The following is a 17,267-nucleotide window of genomic DNA, read 5'->3' as shown; positions in this document are numbered from 1 at the left end:
TGACATACGCCGCCGTCGCCCGTCGTCAAGGCCCCCCTCCGCGCTCGCGCCAGGGCCCCGTAACGCCGCAATTCCTTCGCCCAGCGCCGCCGCCGCAGCCAGCACGCCCGCCCGTCGCCCAGCGCAGCTACCCGAGAAAAACGGACATTTGGCGCGCCCTCGACCACCGCCCGCTCTGCTATCACTGCGGGGAAGCCGGCCATGTCTACCGCCGATGCCCATACCGCGAGATGGGCCTACGAGGGTTCGCCGTCAACGCGCCACGTCCACAGCTTGGCGAGCGACCACGTGACATCGCCGACTACCTCGCCGGAGCTCAGTGGCAACCACGACGACCCTCACGTTCGCCGTCACCAGGCCGCTACATCTCGCCCCATCACCGTCAGTACACCGTTCCCACTCGGGGCCGATCTCCCAGTCCTTACCCGGGAAACTAAAGGCAGCAACCGATGGAGGTGCGGTTGCTGTACGACGCAATACCGAAGATCCTCCGCCGCCGACGAAGATTCGCGAATCACCACGACGAGGTATCAGCACACCGCCTGGCAAGAGCCCTAACGACAACACTTCGCCGCCGAAAGAAGACCTACCGACGCGACGTAGCAGCAGCGGAGCAAGCCGACGCAGCCGTGATCCGACGCCACGACTTAACCGCAACGCCAGACGACGGTCTACCGACTTAGACGTGCTAATCGATGGTCATCACGTCACTGCTCTCGTCGACACTGGAGCCGACTATTCCGTCTTCAGTGGCCCGTTCGCCGCCAAGTTGAAGAAGGTGAAGACTGCCTGGCAAGGACCCGATATCCGTACAGCGGGAGGCCACCTAATAACGCCGGCTGGAATCTGCACAGCACGAGTCACTGTGAACAACCGCACTTACCCGGCGAGCTTCGTAATCCTGCAGCACTGCTCCAGGGATGTCATCCTAGGCATGGACTTTCTAAACCAACACGGTGCAGTCATCGACTTAAGGTCCAAGTCGGTAACGCTTTCAACGCACAACGCGATACCACCGGATACAGACATCAGTTACCATGCCTTGAATGTGCTAGAAGAAGAAGTCACCGTTCCGCCTCGCTCCAGCGTAATGATTTCCGTCGGTACCGAAGTGCCTGCAGACATGGAGGGCGTCATCGAGGGCGATCATCACTTACTGCTTGACCGTGAAATTTGCGTCGCTAGAGGCATAGCTGAGCTACGTGCAGGGAAAGCAAGGGTGATGCTCACGAACTTCAGCCCCGAGTACAAGCACATTAACAAAGGCACCACGGTCGCCTACATCGACGAAATAGTACAAGCCAGCAGTGCTTTCGCCTTCACGGATTCCAGTGCACCTGCAACGGCGACTATAGTACCTGAACCAACTTTCGACGTCAATCAGAACCTTCCCAGGCATAAGAACAACTAAAAGCTCTGCTCCTGCAATACAAGGACTGCTTCTCGTCGTCGTCAAAAGTTCGACAAACCCCTGTCGCCAAGCACCGCATCATAACCGACGAAAATGTCCGCCCACTCCGTCAGAGCCCGTACCGAGTTTCGGCGCGCGAACACGAGGCCATAAGGCAACAAGTCGACGAAATGCTACGCGACGACATCATCCAGCCGTCCAAGAGTCCGTGGGCGTCCCCCGTGGTGTTAGTGAAGAAGAAGGATGGAACCCTACGTTTCTGCGTCGATTATCGTCGCCTCAACAAGATCACGAAGAAGGACGTATACCCCCTCCTCCCACGGATTGACGACGCCTTGGATCGACTCTACAACGCAAAGTATTTTTCGTCGATGGACCTCAAAACCGGCTACTGGCAAATCGAAGTCGACGAGAGGGACCGGGAGAAGACTGCCTTTATAACACCAGACGGACTGTTCGAGTTCAAGGTCATGCCGTTTGGTCTTTGCTCGGCACCTGCGACTTTCCAACGCGTCATGGATACAGTACTGGCAGGCTTGAAGTGGCAGACTTGCCTCGTGTATTTGGACGACGTCGTTGTGTTTGCCTCAAGCTTCGAAGAACACCTGCGGCGCCTTGAAGCAGTTCTTCAAGCTATCAAGACCTCCGGACTCACGTTGAAGCCAGAAAAGTGCCGCTTCGCATACGAGGAGCTCTTGTTTTTGGGCCATGTCATCAACAAGTCTGGAGTGTGCCCTGACCCACAGAAAACGGCGGCCATCACTGACTTTCCTCCGCCCGCCGACAAGAAGGCAGTGCGTAGATTTCTTGGCCTGTGCGCCTATTACAGGCGCTTCGTCAAGGATTTTTCACGGATCGCCGAGCCACTGACGTACCTCACGAAGGCCGACGTCGAGTTCAAGTGGGAGACGCCGCAAATCGAAGCATTTGAAGAACTGAAGCGACGCCTACAATCGCCGCCCATCCTTGCGCATTTCGACGAAAACGCCGATACCGAAGTGCACACCGACGCAAGCAGCGTAGGACTCGGCGCCGTGCTTGTGCAGAGGACTGACGGACTAGAAAGGGTTGTAAGTTACGCTAGCCGGTCGCTATCGAAGGCGGAATCAAATTATTCCACAACAGAATAGGAGTGCCTCGCCATCATCTGGGCTACATCAAAGTTTCGCCCCTACCTCTATGGCAGGCCCTTCAAAGTTGTGAGCGACCACCACGCCTTGTGTTGGCTAGCTAACTTGAAGGATCCTTCAGGTCGCCTCGCACGATGGAGTCTGAGACTTCAAGCATTCGACATCACCGTCGTTTACAAGTCCGGGCGAAAGCACTCTGACGCCGACTGCTTGTCTCGCGCCCCCATCGAACCGCCGCCACAGGATGACCAGGATGACGACACTTTCTTGGGACCCATCAGTGCCGACGAATTCGCCGAACAACAGCGAGCCGACCCGGAACTAAGGAACCTTGTAGATTACCTGGAAGGCAAGACCGTCACTGTGCCGAAGGTGTTCAGGCGAGGATTGGCGTCGTTTTTCTTGCAAAACGACATTCTCCTAAAGAAGAACTTCTCGCCTCTCCGAGCCAACTACCTCCTCGTGGTACCCTCAGCATTGCGTCCAGAGGTTCTGCAAGCTCTCCATGACGACCCAACGGCTGGACACCTCGGTTTTTCCCGCACGCTCGCGAGGATACAAGAAAAATACTACTGGCCTCGCCTCTCTGCCGACGTCGCCCATTACGTAAGGACATGCCGGGACTGTCAGCGACGCAAAACACCGCCGACAAGGCCAGCCGTACTTCTACAGCCGATCGAGCCACCTCGCCGACCGTTCCAGCAGATTGGGATGGACTTACTGGGGCCTTTTCCGACGTCGACGTCCGGGAATAAATGGATCGTCGTAGCTACGGACTACCTCACCCGCTACGCCGAAACAAAAGCCTTGCCCAAAGGCAGTGCTGCCGAGGTAGCCCGATTCTTCGTTGAGAACATCCTCCTGCGTCACGGTGCCCCAGAAGTCCTCATCACCGACAGAGGTACTGCCTTTACGGCAGAACTAACTCAAGCCATCCTGCGATACAGCCACACAAGCCATCGCCGGACCACCGCCTACCACCCGCAGACGAATGGCCTCACCGAGCGCCTAAATAAGACCATCGCCGACATGCTGGCAATGTACGTCGACGTCGAACACAAGACGTGGGATGCCATCCTTCCGTACGTGACCTTCGCATACAACACGGCCGTGCAAGAAACGACGCACATGGCGCCGTTCAACCTGGTCTACGGAAGGAACCCGGCAGCGACGCTTGACGCCATGCTACCGGACGTCACCGACGAAGAAAATCTCGACGTTGCCACCTATTTGCAGCGTGCCGAAGAAGGTCGACAGCTCGCCCGACTGCGCATCAAGAACCAGCAGAGGACCGACAGCCGACACTACAACCTTCGACGACGCTACGTCGAGTACCAGCCCGGTGACCGTGTTTGGGTCTGGACTCCGATACGCCGACGAGGACTTAGCGAGAAGCTGTTACGTCGCTATTTTGGACCATATAAGATCACCCGACGTATTGGCGCACTGGACTATGAGGTCGTGCCAGACGGCATTTCGCAATCACAGCGGCGCCGGGCACGACCTGAAGTCATCCACGTGGTGCGTCTTAAGCCTTTCTACGCCCGCTGATAAACTTAGGCACTTTGTTACTTTGTTATTGTTTTTTGTTATTTTGTTTATTACGCATGGTTTTGTTTTCGCTTTCGTGTTTGTTTGTAGCATCGGGACGATGCTTTTTAAGGGGAGGGTATTGACACGTACACATGTTTATCTTTCACCGGTGGCCGCTTTCAACATTGGCTGACAAATGTTAAACGTTATCGCTCGGCGCAGGACGCGCCTGCATTGGAAGCTTCTCGGACGTTATCAATGCTTCTATCTGTCGTCTGTGGTCACCGACGCCCATGTAATCTGATTGTATGAGCGACGCGAATTGTCTAGAACTTTCTGGAAGACACGCGGGCATCAGGGATTAATCTGGAACCTTCGATGACTCAGGTATAAAAGCCGACGCGTTTCGCCGCTGATCAGATTTCGACGATCGCCGACTGTGTTCGCCGCTATCGTTGTGCTTCAAGTGTAACTTGCTTTTGCGGGCACAGGTTCGCTAAATAAAGAATCAGTTTCGTCATTCCCAGTTTTACGACTGTTTGCTTCATCGTCACTACTACGTGACAATATATATATATATATATATATATATATATAACACTCTCAGGGTTAATTCTAGTTGTAAGACATACATACCCCATAAAGTTGATGGGAAAGCGGTGCCGTGGTAGCAGGTGAGAGTAATGTGAAGACGTGGGTTCGTTCCCCACCTGCGGTCAGTTGTATTTTCATCCATTTTCATTAATTTATCATTTCTTCATTTCAATTAGTAAGTACAAGTAATTCCCCTACATGTTCTTTGGTGTCACTGTTTGTAAATAATATAAATTATTTGATTGTTGTACCTGCGGTCTGTACGCGGGTGCGGATTATCTCAGAACAACTTTTTATTTTAAGTTTTAAGCTCAAATCGTTCTCAGCGGACAATACACTATACTTGGTGCGGGCTATAGTCGGAAAAATACGGTACTTAGAGTTTTGAGCGGCCTTGCGAACTTTCTAAAAGGAGAGGCGCGTTTCCTTCCAGCACAAAGACAATTTCAAGGTTGAATGTGCTTGAAGAATTTTTTAACTTCGGTAGGGCGCAGAGCTGCGGTGTTGTACACTCTCTCTGTTGTCAAGCGTGGCTGGGTGACCTGGAGGAAAGGGAAAAGTTGTTCCCAGAAGTTCCGAGAACGAAACCATAGAATGGTGGCTAGCCTTGATCTCGGTGAAAAGTTATATATACAGGCACTGAGCCTAGCTGTCGGTCATTCCAGCGCGTTTTACTGCTTAGGTTCCGACGATATGTGATTTTTTTTTTTTTCAAAATGCCAGGAGACCGCTGCGCAGCGAGATGGTGCAGCAATGCCTCCGCCAATGGCGATGGTTTTTCGTTCTTCAGGTTCCCTGTTGACGCCACGTAAGTGTAGATTTCTTACGTTTTCACTTTTGTGCAATTTACCTTCTGCGTTTGAGTGCTCATTTTAATCGAAATGCGCATTGATAATCCTCCTGCTCTCCTAGATATTCATGGTGTCACTGCGCTCGGGATTTTTCTTTTTTTCGTTTATGCTTTTACGTTTGCAATTCGCTGCGTTAAAACTTGAATGTCGCTAAATAACCCGTGTGTTGTAAAAGAATAATGTATTTGCCGTGAGACGCCACTGCTATGACAAAACGCTTTTGAGCGGGGTTATCGGTCGATATGTAATGATCCCACCACTACAGATCTTCACATGAAATTTAAGAGACGCTTTTTACGCCATTTGCCTCATTTTCTCCCTTTTTTTATTTAAAACAATTTTATGTTTCAAGCGCGCCCCATTTAGCCGGGAAAAATGCGGCCGCGCGAGCGCGGCGCGCACGTCCGTGTCAACGACGAATAGCAGGCGCCGACAAAAGCGGCATTTTCAAACGATGCACGCTCGGAAGTTTCAACTGTTGCGGTTTTACTTTCCCCCCTTTATTTCTAAATGGCCACGCGATTGGTGGCCAATATCCGCGGGTATGCGTCGCGACCACGCGGGACATTGTTAAACTGGTGAACGTTCTTGGTAGCACGCTACTCAAATGACTTGCCTCATGAAAAAGGTCTGAAAAAATAAAAAAGGCGCAGTAACTCAATTTTATCAGTAGTACGTTATTCTTGCATGGAGACGCCAGTACGTGTCATATTAATTTGTTATGTCATTCGTTAAACTATTAATGAATTGTTGCCATGACCCTAAGTGAAACCTTCAAGAATGACCCTGCTTTTTTTCAAAAATACCTTGTGATAACATGCGTGGGGATATGAAAATTTTGGAGGCTTCCAAGCACGTTATGAAATTGCTAGGTGTAACTCGTATTGCTTTTGATGGCATTTTGAGGGTTTTGGCATTGGGGCAAGTCTCAGAATCTGCAATAAGTGGATGTCCCTGGAGCATTTATCAAAGGGTTACCTCACATTGGCTGTCTGCATGAATGTGCTTCTGAATCAATAACGTGTGCGTCTCTACTGTGCTGCATTCGAAAATTAATGACGTCTTCACTGAAACACCCAGTGAAATGGAGCCAGCCACTAGTAATAGTAGCTGCCTATATAACTATATAGTTATTGAATTTGTATTATTTCCAGTTGTACTTTGATGATGATGATGATGATGTGTGGTGTTTTATGGCGCAAGGGCCAGGTATGGCCAAAGAGCGCCATGACAAATGGTAATGTAATCGATGAGCTGCTATGACGCACGCAATGAGTTTCTAATGGTAGATGTGACATGGCTGTAAAGGGGCCTAAAAACTGTCGCTGTAAATGGCGTAAAACATATAGGTAGTAAAATAACGATAGTGACTGAAGTGGCGTATGCAATGAGTATGAAATGTGCAACAAGGTTGTGGTAACATGTATTTAAAAATGAAAAGGTGATGCTTGACAACGAGTAGCACAACAGCCTCACCAGGTACCTTGAGTACAAGGGACCGGAGGCATGTGCTATAAACAAGGGTTGACATCGCAACAGCGGCCTCTCGCAGGAGGCCGTGCTACGAATTTCTTGGGCAGAATACGTTGAGCGTATGGACGTCACTTAAGAATGCTAAAACAGATTTCATGTCGAAAAGCGGTTCTCTGCCTAGAAACAGTGTCAGGTGAAGCGGTATACACTGCCTATATGCTAAAGGGAAGTGTTTTTCCCTCTCGGCTTGTGCTTCGCGACATTCCAGGAAGACATGCTGAACACTGAGGGTGTTCCCACATCTACTACAGATTGGAGGTTCACCGCCAGTCAAGAAAAAACTATGTGTACCATAAGTGTGCCCTATTCTGAGACGACAGAATAGGACATCACTTCGTCTCGAGTTGGTCAGTGATGGCCAGTGCCCTAAATGTGGCTTAATCACGTGGAGCTTATTAAGGATTTCAGCGTCCCACTTATGTTGCCAGTACGTTCCCAGTTTTTTCTGCAAATATGGCTTTAGGTCTATAACTGGAACAGCTATGGACAGGTTGCAAGATTTTGTATCTAAGGAAGTTGCCATTCGGTCTGCTAGCACGTTACCTTCAATACCTCTGTGTCCAGGCACCCAGCATACCGTTACATGTTGGCCAGAGGCATAAATAGTACATAGGAGTGAGAAAAGTTCTGTAATTACTGGATTTTTGTGTTTGCAACATGACGTCAAAGTTTTAACGACGCTTAACGAGTCTGTATATATGACCGCCTTATGTAGTTTTAACTGCTTGATCTGTTCCGCAGCGCACCATAGTGCATACGCCTCTGCTGTAAAGATGCTTGTATGATGATGAAGAACATCTGACTCCGAATAGGATGGGCCGACGGCTGCATAAGACACGCCGGCATGCGATTTAGACGCATCTGTGTAGTATTCTGGGCACGAGTACTTAAATTGTAACTCTCGAAAATGCATACGAATGTGGGCCTCTGGAGCGTGCTTGGTTACCTCAACAAATGACGTGTCGCAGTCAATGATCTGCCACAACCACGGCGGTAACGGCTTAGCAGGAGCCATTAGGCGATTTTCAAGAAGCGGAACGCCCATATCTTCGCTCATCCTCCTCACACGGAGTGAGAGTGGCTCTCTTGCTGCAGGCTTGTTATGAAAAAGTGTTGCAGAGGTCGTATCGCTGATGGTAGGATAACAAGGATGGTCTTTATCAGTGTGTACTTTCAGAAAGTAATTAAAAGTAGAATATGATCGTTGTAGATCAAGGGACCATTCGTTCGATTCAACATAGAGGCTTTGAATAGGGCTTGTCCTGAAGGCACCGGTGGCGAGGCGGATACCAAGATGATGCACAGGGTCCAGCATCTTCAGAGCACTGGGGGTAGCAGAGTTATACACTACTGCGCCGTAGTCTAACCGCGATCGTACAAGGCTCCTGTAGAGGTTCATGAGGCATTTTCTGTCGCTGCCCCATGTTGTGTGTGACAGTATTTTCAGGATGTTCATTGTTTTCAGGCACTTAGCTTTGAGGTACTTGATATGAGGAATGAAGGTTAGTTTTGTGTCAAGTATAATGCCTAAAAATTTGTGTTCAGTGTTGATTGGTATGCGTTGTCCATGCAGCATGATATATGGATCTCGTATTAAGCCTCTCTTTCTAGAGAAGAGTATACAGGAGCTTTTGAGAGGTTTAGCTTGAAACCATTTTCATTTGCCCATTTTGACGCTTTGTTCAGTCCGAGCTGAACCTGACGCTCGCATATTGCAAGGTTACAAGACTTAAATCCGATCTGCACATCATCGACATATATTGAATAAAACATTGAGGATGGAATGACTTTGTGAAGGGAATTCATTTTCACAATGAAAAGGGTGCAACTAAGCACGCCCCCTTGTGGCACACCAGTTTCTTGAATAAATGGGCGGGACAATACGTTACCAACTTTGACTCGAAAAGTACGGTTAGACAGGTAGCTTTCTATAGTGCTAAGCATATTACCTCGAATGCCCATGTGCGACAGGTCTCGTAAGATCCCGTACCGCCATGTCGTATCGTACGCCTTTGCCATATCAAGAAATATAGACAAGAAATCCTGCTTGTGTACAAATGCATCACGGATGTTTGCTTCGATGCGCACGAGGTGATCGGTTGTAGATCGGCCTTCCCTAAAGCCACATTGAAATGGGTCAAGCATTTTGTTCGACTCTAAGAAATGTACAAGACGGTGATTGATCATTTTCTCAAAAACCTTGCAAAGGCAACTCGTAAGTGCTATAGGCCGGTAGCTGGTCAGCAATGAAGTATCATTACCGTGCTTCAAAACTGGGATGACAATAGCTTCTTTCCATTTAGATGGAAGATACCCAGCAGCCCAGATGGTGTTGAAAAGTGTGAGTAGTGTGATTTGCGTGTCGCAGTGCAAGTGCTTGATCATATCGTACATGATTCTATCCGGGCCCGGTGCAGAGCTCTGACAAGCTGACAAGGCGGCTTTAAGTTCGGCAATACCAAAAGGACGGTTATAAGGTTGATTTGGGCTACATTTCCGGTTCAGAGGCTTACGTTCTTCTATTGCTTTATATTTCAGGAAGCTCTCCGAATAGTGGGTGGAACTAGACACGCGCTCGAAGTGTTCACCAAGAGCGTCAGCCTGGTCTTCCAACTTATTTCCTTCTTTATCCACCAGGGGCAATGGATGAATTTGTTGTCCCTTAAGCCTCCTGAGCCCATTCCATACTTTTGCCTCCTGTGTGAATGAATTAATACTCGATAGGAACCTCTCCCAGCTTGCCCATTTAGCTTGTCGTCGCGTTCGCCTTCCCTGTGATTTTATGTTTTTAAATTCCATCAAATTTTCTGCAGTTGGGGATCGACGGAGTATGCCCCACGCTTTATTTTGTTTTTTCCGCGCCTCCTTGCACTCATCATTCCACCACGGCACTCGTCTTTTGGATGAGCTACCGCTTGATTGTGGAATGAACTTGTTTGCTGCGTCAATGATAAAAGCGGTAAAATACGCTACTGCGTCGTCTATGCTAAATTCGCTGATAAAATCTCGTGATATAAGTGTCGATTCTTTAAAAAGTTTCCAGTCGGCGGAGGCTAGTTTCCACCTAGGGACATGCGGAAGGGAGTTATGTTGGGCTACTAAGTTTAGTGTGATTGGAAAGTGGTCACTTCCGAATGGGTTTTTGATTACACTCCATTCCAAGTCGGGAAAAAGGGAAGCAGAACCAATCGCCAAGTCTATTGATGAGTATGAATTGTGATGAAGGTTATAATAGGTTGGCTCCTTTTTATTGAAGAGGCATGCACCGGAGTTCACGAGGAATTTTTCTATGAATCTACCTCTCGTATCGCATCGTGAGTCTCCCCACATCGTGTTATGAGCGTTAAAATCTCCCACGAGTATGTAGGGTTCGGGAAGCTGATCAATGAGGTTATGGAAATCTGTTTTCTCGAGATGATGATTCGGGGGTATATAAATGGTGCATACGGTTACCAACTTACTGAAAAGAATTGCCCGAACTGACACTGCCTCTAGGGGCGTCTGAAGGGCGACATATTGACAAGCTACAGGCTTGTCGGCAACTATTGCTACACCGCCAGACGAGGCGTTCGCCACGTCACGGTCTTTGCGGTAGATGGTGTATTGACGAAGAAAGTTTGTATTTGTGGGTTTCAGATGCGTCTCTTGAACACACAGCAACTTTGGATTGTGTTTGTGTAGGAGTTCTGTAATATCGTCGAGGTTGTGAAGAAGTCCTCTGACATTCCACTGTAGTATTTGTGTCTCCATAATGAAAATGTGTTTGTGCTGTGTGTTTAAGAGATGAAGATTAGCTCGCGGGGCCCTTTGCAGGCGCCGTGACACGAGATCTTTCTTTTCTGGAGCGGTCGAGAGAATCTCGCCGCTCCTTAGGCGCTGGTGGCGCCGTCTGGCCGGTTGTGTCCATTGCCTCTTGCGGGGCGCTAGACACGCGCTCTTGCGAGCGGTTCGTTTGACGTGAAAGCCTCGTCTCGAGGGACGAGGCCCTGGAGGCCACCAGCCCGGAGGTTGATGGTCCCTTGTTCTGAGATGGCGGAGCAGCGCTAGCCGCAGCCGCCGAGGGGGCGGATGGCGTCACCGCCGGCTCACTCTGTGTGGACCGGACAGCCGCCGGGTGCCGCGGTGGCGCTGCCCCCTGACGCGCCACCTCGGCAAAACTGACTTTAGGCAGGTATGACACCCGCCTGCGAGCCTCTTTGAAAGTTATGTTTTCCTTTACTTTGATCGTGACTATTTCTTTTTCTTTCTTCCAAGACGGGCATGACCGCGAGTATGCGGCATGCTCGCCATCACAATTGACACAGTGTAGAGTGTTTTCACATGTTTCAGAGGCATGGTCACCGGAACTACATTTAGCACATGTCTGTCGGCCTCGGCAGTTCTGGGAACTGTGGCCGAAACGCTGGCACTTGAAGCAACGAAGAGGGTTTGGTACATAGGGTCTAACCTGTAGCTTCACATAGCCTGCCTCGATTGTCTCGGGCAGGATGCTTGAGCCAAAAGTTAGTACTATATGCTTGGTTTTGATCTCTTTGCCGTCCCGTCTTAGCATGATTCGTTTAACAGTGATCACGTTTTGTTCGCTCCAGCCTTCCAACAGTTCAGCTTCTGTCAGTTCCATGAGGTCATCGTCGGAGACTACACCACGGCTGGTGTTCATAGTTCGGTGTGGGGATATTGTCACTGGGATCTCCCCAAATGACACTAGGTTAGGAAGCTTTTCGTGCTGTTTTACGTCGCGGAGTTCCAAAAGGAGGTCGCCGCTAGCCAATTTCGACGCTTTGTAGCCTGCTCCAAGAGCTTCGGTGAGACTTTTCGAAACGAGAAAGGGTGAGATCATTCTCACCGTCTTTTCGGGTTTATCGGAATGGATAACATGAAATCTGGGGAAGTTTTGCAATTTGCTGCCATTGAATTGAAAGATATCTTCGGTGCGCCCTCGTTTGTGAGAGCGATCAGGGAGTCGGGGGAATGACGATAAAGCCATAAGGTAACAATGATTTCGGTAGCTATGCCAGCCGCCCACCACCGAGCCCAACAAGGGGACGCTACAAGACCCGAAGGAGATGCAGACGCCAGCTGTACATAGCCACTATAACCTAATATAATAGACCCAAGGATGGATAAACTACACCAGGTTAACCCTTGCTGCCTGGAAAATTGGAAGTAAAGCGAAGTGAAGAGAAGACAGGAGAGATGGAAAGTGAGAGAGAAAGACGAAGGTTGGAGGGAGAGAGAGACAGGAAAAGGCAACTACCGATTTCCCCCGGGTGGGTCAGTCCGGGGGTGCCGTCTACGTGAAGCGGAGGCCAAAGAGGTGTGTTGCCTCCGCCGAGGGGCCATGAAGGTCCAAGCACCCGGCTTCGGCTCAACCCCCAGGATCCTCTTTTCCCCGGACACGGCTAGGCCGCGCACGGTTAGACGCGGGAGGGTCCAACCCTCGAGTGCTCGGGTACGTGGTGGCGCAACTCACCAAACGCCTGCTTGCGCAGACGCCCCTGCGGGGTCCAGTTGTACTTTGTTTACTTTGCCTAATATTTCACTTAGTGATTACTACATTGCTGTTTGAAGCTATATATTCTCTATATATACCTCTTTCTGTATACTTATGTAAGCATGTATTCCACTTACGAAAGAAATAGAATAAATCTGACTGACTATAATTTCAAACAAGTGATGCTTGGGTCACCTCACGACACAGACCGGAGTCTCTTACATTGTTCCAAAATGCCTACTACACTTTCATTTTGCCACCACATTGTTAAAACATTCATAATTACTTTAGTCATGTGCAATTATACAGCTAAACAAAATTATAGTGACCCTGCTGCTATTTTTTCCGTTAAGCTTCCTTTCAAAACCGGGATGATCTTTTTGTCTCCAGGGCAGCAGCTTGGATTGATTATGCCAATGTACCACAGCTAAAGGATCGCTCCATACAGCAGCTGAGCAAGCATAAGCTGTGTGAATGCCACTTCACACCCGATATGTTCCTGAAAGCAGGACCAGCATCACTTGGCATCCGAAAAAGACTTAAGTCAACTGCAGTGCCTACTGTACCTGTTTCTGATCCTACATTAAGGGATTTGGTATCAGAAGGTAAGCTGACCTTTCTTGCTTTGTTGCTACCTTTTTATTTTGATGCTCACTTGAAGTACAAGAACCTAAATGTTTGGAATGAATGAATTTGGAAACTTCAATTGCAGTGTTCTACAAGGGGCCTCGACCACCTCAAGGTATGTTTTAAATTATTATTTGGCTGGGGATGCAGAACAGCACAATTGTTTGGCAGCTGCAACAGCACCAGACAATTCGTCTGCTTGTAAGGTATGGAAAGTGGTTCATCAATGAAGTGCAGTGCTGTGTTAACTATTTTATTGAGATTTTTCCAGAACTCTGCTCATTGCCCTTCAAGCAGTCACCTTTGTATGCGCTGAAGACCTGCTGTTTTGGGACATTTAGCTGTAAAACTAGGGTCATATAGCGTGCACAGAATAACTTTTGTTTGCTTTTCTAGCAATTGTTCCAGCAACCCCTTCGCAGCAGTCCACAGAGTCCTTGACAGCAGCAGCTGCTGCCTCAGAGCCATCTTTGTTGGCCACCGGTATGTCATTGTTCATTGCAATATGCTGAGCGGTCACTGCTATGTGGCACGGTCCATTTTTATTTATGGTCACCTTTTTTCCATACAGGACGGTTGCTACCTCCAGTGTATGGTGACCACACGTACAGCAAACCAGAACCTGCATTAGGTAAGTCTGCAGTTTCAGGTTGTTTCAGCCTATTTTTGCTTCCTCTAAGTGTTTTCATTCACTGCTGTTTTTACGAGAGTAAGGACATTTTTCATAATGCAAATTAATGTAATATTGAATCTGGTGCTATGAACATATGCTTTGAACACATTTGTACACCCACTTAATATAGCTACAGAAGGCACAATTTATTTTGTTTTATGACTGAAAGCACCAGTTTTACTCAAACTATGAGAACTGTGGACATTCCGTGTCATGCACAAGCATGCACACTATGCCTCTCAGTGCTGCCCATGTAATTGAGCCCTCAAGCCTATCTAGATGCACTGTGGATGCATTGCTGACCAAGTCCATGCACAGCATGTTTGTTGTTACAGCTGTGTTGTACTGTGATTTTTGTAAAAGCTATTTCTTCATAAACCTTCTCAATCCTTCAATTCAAGGCACGCCAGGACGAGACAGCAGCATCAATACCCATAGTGGAACACCATGCTCCTACGAATCAAGGCTCGAAGCTTCTACTGCCACAAATAGTAAGTCTCTGCTGCCCCAAACAAAATTTTTCCTGCAATTCCTTCGCTGCTGAGATATCTATGCTTCTACTTGAACAGTTGTGTAATCAAATGCTGCCCTTCCCTTCATTTAGCAAGCCCTGCCCTACTAGACCCCCCTGTGACAACAAGCCTCAGTGATACTGCTGTGGATGGTATGCTTGAGGAATTATATGGTGATAGAATGCAGTGCACTGGTTAGAAAAATCACTCTGTGTATATTCTGTCAAAATAAAACTTGTTCTTTTTTATTTAGAGGACACCTTAATGGTAGACTTCCCATCAGAATCGCCAGTGTCTCGCAGTCTTCAAGCCTCTCCAGTCTTCAAGTCACCTGTGGCACCTGTGCTTAAACACAGTAGGTTGGTTGTACCAATTACTAAGAGCATTAATGACACACTTCAATCAATTCAAGGCACACCAAAATCCAGGACCAGGGCTAAGATGTTCACACTGCAGTCGTACAAATCACGCCTTGCTGCAGCTATTGCCATGGATGGCAAGTTTCATTGCCTACTTGTTCGAAACATTGTATTCCATGTTATTGCCTTGCTTCTCAAGCATATGTACAACTGAATGTCTTGCTCTCTTTTTTTTAGAGCACCAGGAATTCCCTGACTTGTCTCCAGAGCTGTCGGCATCAAACCTTGAGACCACCAGTAAGTCGGAGCTTGCTAAGAATAAAATTCAGTGCCTGTGCTCCTGCTCGAGCATTTGTGTAATCAGATGCACTGCTCTCTTCCAGTGGACTCTGAAATAGCTTCGCAACCGTCAACATCCCAAGATGTCCGGCAGTCCGGCGGAGTACGTGAGCGCGGCATAACGCTCTTTCTTCGCTTGTGTAGGAACCGCCAGACCCAAGGGACCTGACTACCGCTTCCCTGGCTTCGGATGCTTCCATCATCGGCGCCCTTATCGACGTGATATACCGGAGAAGATTCGGTGCGAGCGCCCATGGCTACACAGTCCATGCTGCGAGTGCGTCATCGTGGGAGCAGCCAATCCAGGCAGGCGTCACCGGGCGACTACGCTTAAAAAGCCAACGCCAATTGTCAACGAGCGCAGTCCGGCGGAGTACGTGAGCGCGGCATAACGCTCTTTCTTCGCTTGTGTAGGAACCGCCAGACCCAAGGGACCTGACTACCGCTTCCCTGGCTTCGGATGCTTCCATCATCGGCGCCCTTATCGACGTGATATACCGGAGAAGATTCGGTGCGAGCGCCCATGGCTACACAGTCCATGCTGCGAGTGCGTCATCGTGGGAGCAGCCAATCCAGGCAGGCGTCACCGGGCGACTACGCTTAAAAAGCCAACGCCAATTGTCAACGAGCGCAGTGAGCCGGCGGAGTACGTGAGCGCGGCATAGCGCTCTTTCTTCGCTTGTGTAGGTGAGAGCTGCGTTTCATAACTACTTCTGAGTTTGAATTTAAATTCTGCTCCGCCGGACTGCACAAAGTTTGACTGCACAAAGTTGTGTTCACAATGTCTAGCAATGATTGCCTCGCGTGCCTGAAAGCTATTGCACCTGATAGCCAGTGCCTTCGTTGCAGCGATTGTGATAACCGTTATCATGCTGGCAAATGTTCTGGCGTCACAAAGACTAACCTAAAAAGCATGTCAGTAGAAACGATCCGTACTTGGTTATGTCCCACGTGTGCAAATCACAAAACGCGATTGACGAACGCTGGAGACGGGGCTGGCTCTCAGCGTAAGAACTTAATGGCAGACTGTGATCAACCTTCCTTGGTTGACGTCATGTCGAAGCTAGGCACTATGCTACGTCGTTTTGATGAGCTCGAAAGAAAACAGGAGGAGCAGCTAGCTAAACATGATACCACCAATGGAAAACTTGAGGCGCAAACATTAACAATACAGAGCATTGAAGAATCGCTCGATTTGCTCTCTTCTAAATATGATGAAGTGCTTGAAACTCTTGAAACTCAGAATCAAGAAGTAAAAGAGCTAAAGAAAAAAACTACGGATATGGAAGCACAACTGCTTGCAAAGGACACTAGACTTTCTCAACTGGAAATGCAGGTGAATAGGATGGAATCCTATTCAAGACGTAAGAATTTGGAGATACATGGGGTCAAGTGCCATGAGAGCGAAGACTTGAGAGCAGTTATAAATTCAATTGCAGGCAGACTCGAACTCTCCATTCCCAGCAATGAGGAAGTCGAAGCATTGCATAGGATTAAAGGTAAAGCAGATGCTGAGGCTCCCATACTAGTGCGTTTCACCAAAAAAGAAACAAGAGAAAAGTGGCTTGCGAAACGAAACACGCTGAAACATGAGAACATTTACATCAATGAAAATCTGACACCTGTAGCCAAGAAGCTTCGGTGGATGGCAAAGCGCGTAGCAACTGAAAAACACTACAAATACGTTTGGGTGCGAAACGGTCGTATATTTGTTAAGAAAATTGAAGGTGCCCCGGTTATTCTTGTTGAGAATGAAGCGGACCTGCGCAAGATAACGTGATGACTGAGAGTGTACATTCATTTTCTGAATGGATGAAGCTACGCCGGGAATTCGTGTCAGTTGAATCATGTATAAGTTTTGATCTTATCCATGTGAATGTGAGAAGCCTTCACAAGAATTGGAATATGTTACAAATGTACTTAGAGAATGTCTTAACTTTTTTGGAGGTCCTAATATTTACTGAGATCAATGTCAGTGAGTCTGATTGTTCTCTTTATGATATACAGAACTATCAATCGTATGCCTTGTGCAGAGAAGGCAAACGTGGTGGAGGAGTATTAGTATTTGTGAAAAACTGCTGGTTTTGTGAACGTTTGAAAGTTGAGTTTGATGAAGCGGAAGTTATAGCGCTTTATCTTTCTAACAATGAAGAGGAATTGTTAGTTTGTGCAATTTACAGACCTCCTAGCAAGAATATTGCAGTTTTTTTA

At 48.3% G+C, this 17,267-nt stretch overlaps 1 long non-coding RNA gene across 1 annotated transcript; it reads left to right on the top strand.

The window, feature by feature from the left end:
- Positions 1 to 5,389: 5,389 nt before the first annotated feature.
- LOC125944910 (uncharacterized) lies at positions 5,390 to 14,854 on the top strand. The gene is made up of 3 exons (XR_007466598.1): positions 5,390 to 5,476; positions 14,612 to 14,713; positions 14,771 to 14,854. It is a non-coding gene; the product is annotated as an uncharacterized LOC125944910 (long non-coding RNA).
- The last annotated feature ends 2,413 nt before the right edge of the window (positions 14,855 to 17,267 follow it).

This window comes from Dermacentor silvarum, chromosome 4 (assembly GCF_013339745.2).
Source record: "Dermacentor silvarum isolate Dsil-2018 chromosome 4, BIME_Dsil_1.4, whole genome shotgun sequence".
In the NCBI taxonomy this organism is placed as follows: domain Eukaryota; kingdom Metazoa; phylum Arthropoda; class Arachnida; order Ixodida; family Ixodidae; genus Dermacentor; species Dermacentor silvarum.
Note: the sequence above shows the minus strand (reverse complement) of the source record. Positions and strands in the feature narration are given on the sequence as shown.